The sequence below is a fragment of the Mangifera indica genome, chromosome 9 (assembly GCF_011075055.1).
Source record: "Mangifera indica cultivar Alphonso chromosome 9, CATAS_Mindica_2.1, whole genome shotgun sequence".
Classification (NCBI taxonomy): Eukaryota; Viridiplantae; Streptophyta; class Magnoliopsida; order Sapindales; family Anacardiaceae; genus Mangifera; species Mangifera indica.
The window spans coordinates 4,734,513-4,738,814 of record NC_058145.1 but is presented as its reverse complement, the minus strand read 5'-3'; positions in this window follow the sequence as shown (position 1 = coordinate 4,738,814).

The window sequence follows — 4,302 nt, the reverse complement described above, 5'->3', positions numbered from 1 at the left end:
GAATTTGATCAATCAAATTTTTAAAAGCCAAAATGCATGGCTTCTAGATAATTTGGAAGCTACCATCAAAGAATTCGGGTAGTTAAATTTGGTCAACCAAATTTTATTACATTTTATCCCTTAAATTTTTAAAAATTTGTATTTTACGCCTTTAACCTTTAAAAAGTGACAATTTAACCCATTTTTGAAAATTCTTTCAAAACCAACTTTGAGTTATGACAAAGTAGTTCACAAAACCTCATCATTTTAAATAAGTTAATAAACTTTGATAAAAATTTAGGTTAAGCCAATAAGTTTGAAAAATAATAGTTTAAACGAAAATATAAATAGCTAGATCACCTAAGATGTGTTGACAAAAGATAACCCTCCCAGATCCTATACTAAGGCAATAGGCAAAGCTCATCGATCAAAGGCCATGAGATTGAAAATGGCTAGAGATAGAGGAGAGAGATACAAATCTATCCCACCAACTAAGAGTTATGACCCATACAACCCCAAGGGTAGCCAAGTAGGAAAAAATTACATGACACCATAAGTGTCAGAGATAGTTAAGGTAAGATGAGTTTCCAATCTCAAGGTACTGAGAGGTGTCAGAGGAGCAATAGAGCAAGGCATAAGGAACGACCCAAATAAGAGGAGTCACTAAAACGAGAAGAGATCTTTGCATGCTAGAGACATTGTCATAGACACATCGGTGTGCGTATAAATACTCAAAAGATTTGTTTAGATATAGACAATCATGGAATTTTGTTTGAGAGTGTACCATAGTAGCATTAGCCCCAACAAAGATCCTTGTTTAGATGTAGACGGGAAGAGATCCTTGCATGCTAAAGTCTATACAGTGACCCAGAGTCAAGTAAAAGCCAATCTATTTGTTGTGACTGGTTAGTTAATTTTTCATTCTTGCCCTTTATATACATTAATAGATTATGGTACTACTCACAGCTTTATTGCTCGCAAGATTATGGAAAAGTAAGGAATAAAGCCTACCATAGTGTCTGACATTAGTATAAAGATGCCAGATGGAGGTAAAATTTAGAGTAACCAAATGTTTAAAGTACTTGTATGGAATCCGATACGACATTACTTGTATGGAGTCTAAAATTTCATATATTTTTTAAAATCCAACAACACTACTTGTACAAAGTCTGATGCGACATTTACATAGACCATAAAAGTTTAAAGTACTTCTTCACTCAGAGAGAGCTAAACACGAGACAAAAGAAATGGTTAGAACTAGTAAAAGATTATGATTGTGACATTTAGTACCACCTTAAAATACTGATAGGGTAGTAGATGCCTTAAGTAGAAAAATGATGTCACAAATCATAACCTATCAAGTTACAGAAAGAGATAGAGAGGGACCGGATCGAGCTAGTCTAAAAAATGTTAGCTGATTTAGGGATTCGATCAACATTGTTAGATGGGATCTATAAGGCTCAATTAGTGGACGATTGGTATATCCAGATAAGGCAGAAGATAATGGAGAGTGTAATGTCTAATTATTATATCAATGGGTAGGTATTGAGATTTAAAGGTCATGTGTGTATTTCTAAGGCGTTAAAATTGAGGCATAAAATCCTATATGAGGCTCATAATACCTTTTATACTACCCACCTTAGAGGTGTGAAGATGTATCAGGATCTAAAAAAGACATTTTGGTGGTTGGCATGAAAAGAGGTATAGCAAACTTTATGGTCAGATGTTTGGTATATCAACCGGTTAAAGGTGAACATCAGAGGCCATCTAGATTATTACAACTTTGACAATCTTTGAATGGAAATTGGAACATATTTTTATAGACTTTGTGGTCAATCTATCAAAAGTTTAAGGTGGATATAATGTCTTTTGGATTATAGTAGACAAATTAACCAAGTTGACATAATTTATCTTTGTTAAAGATGACACCAGTACAGATTAGTTAGGTCAAATATATGTTAGGGAGATTGTGAGATTGCATGGGGTATCTAAAACCATTGTGTTGGATAGAGATGCAACATTTGTTTTAGTTTTACTGGTATTAGTACCACTTATCACCCTTAGACTGATGGGCAAACTAAGAGAGTGGATCAGGTGATATAGGATATGTTGAGATTTTATTGCTTGGACCAAGGAATGAGTTAGTTTGAAGTGTTGCCACTAATGAAGTTCGCTTATATTAATAGTTATAAAACAACCATTCAGACAGCTCTCTATGAGGCACTTTATAGGAGAAAATGCTAATCACCACTACATTAGGAAGAGATTGGCAAAAAAATGTGTTAGTATAGTCCTTAAGGTTGAAAATGACTAAAAAATGACTAAAGATGTGAGGTTGATTTGACAGAAGATGAAAGGTAAGTTGGCACTAAGGTTTGTAAGACCTTATAAGATCTCGGAGTGCATAAGCAAGGTCGCTTATAGACTTGCATTGTTGGTGAGTATAAATAGGATGCACAATATATTTCACATGTCATTGTTGCATAAGTATTTTCGTAACCTGACTCATGTGTTAAAAGTTAAAGAAGTAGAACTTAAAGATAATTTAGTCTATAAGGAAAGGCTAGTCCAAATTCTTGACAAACAAGTGAAACAACTTAAGAATAAACAGATTCCTTTGATTAAGATTCTTTAGAGGAATCATCAAGTAAGAGAAGCTACTTGGAAGGTGAAGCATGATATAAAGCAAAAGTTCCCATAATTGTTCGAGTGAATTTTAAGGATAAAATTCATTTAAAATGGGAGAAATATAACATCCACAAGTAAGTTTGAGATTATATTAGCCTTTTTAGTATTTTCCTATGTGAGATTGTACTTGAGAAACTAATATGAGAATTATGGCATGCACGGCCGTGTATAAAAGGCTGCAAGCCCTTGTATGATATGACAGAGAGAGCAAAGTAGTCTTTTTTGTGTATCATATAATTTGGTCAAGATACACACATGTGTAAGGTATATGGTCGTGTCTAGTCAATGAATTTTAAATTTTGGGATAACGATATGTTTCACGGGAATTGCACAACATGGTTTTAATGCTTCATAATTAGCATACTCGTCTGTGTGTCTAACATACATGTCCATGTATGTTTGATTAATCTAAAAATAAAAACGGTCATAGAACGTTCAATACTCACTTTTCTCTAAAATTCTTTTTAGCCAAACAGGAGAGAAAAGAGGATTGAAGAGTGCTAGAGTCACGTCTTGCTAGAAGAGAAGTATTTAGAGTCATTTCAAGCCACAAGAAGACTATTATCGTCATTGCACCAAGGTAAGTAGAATGATTTTATTCTCTTTAGTTTGTGAAATTACGTTATTACATTCTGATCTAGAATCTAATTTTGTAATTATGAATATGCACGTGATATTATTGTTTACATGTGATGATGTTGTGGTGTTTAGTGTACTCGGTTACTTTAAAAATGGCTAAGGATGATAATTGAAATTAATTAGGTTGTTTGTATGGAAAATGATGGTTTGAGGCTTGTCGTTATTATACTTTTGGTTAATGGATATAATTCAAAGTAAGATATCATAGAAATAAATATATGAATATATGAAAGATGTGGATGAATGTGTTAAAAGAATAATCTTCTGTAGGTTATGTTCATAGTTGGGAAGCATATATAGATGTGGATCATTTAGTTGTGTGTTTTTGGTTTAGAGTTATGTTGAAGAGATACTCGATGGATAAACGTATGGTAAGAATCAGAAACGAAATTTAGGAATATTTATGACACACGCCCATGTGTATTTAAAAAATTCTAATTGTGTAGACTGAATACATGAGAGTATGGAATTGGGAATAGACGTATGCCCGTGTGGTATGGGACGCATGGTTATGTACCTTGCATAAAAGATACACTCTCATGTGCTTAGGATACATGTCATGTAAATTAGGTAACATATGCCCGTATGTAAAGGATACACCCTCATGTGCATTTAAGGAAACTTAGAAATTAAGACACTTGGAATTGACAAAAATATATGAAATTTTGCTATGAATAAATAGATTAGAGAGATGACAAATTTACCCCTATAAAGGATGTTTATGGAAAAAAGCCATGATAAAACCTTAATAAAAGTTATTATTGACAAAACCCAATATAGGTGTGTTTGACTATGTAGACGATAGCACATACCCTGACAAGATCAGGTTCAAGTTGAAAATCTAAATACGATGTACAATAATGTTACAAGTCACTAAATTGTGTGTAGAGTGACAGTGAAAGCAATAGGACTAATATATCAATGTGATTCCATATTGACAATAGGTATCATAGCATTTAATAAGGGTTTACAAAGACGGGAGAGGCTCAAGGTTCC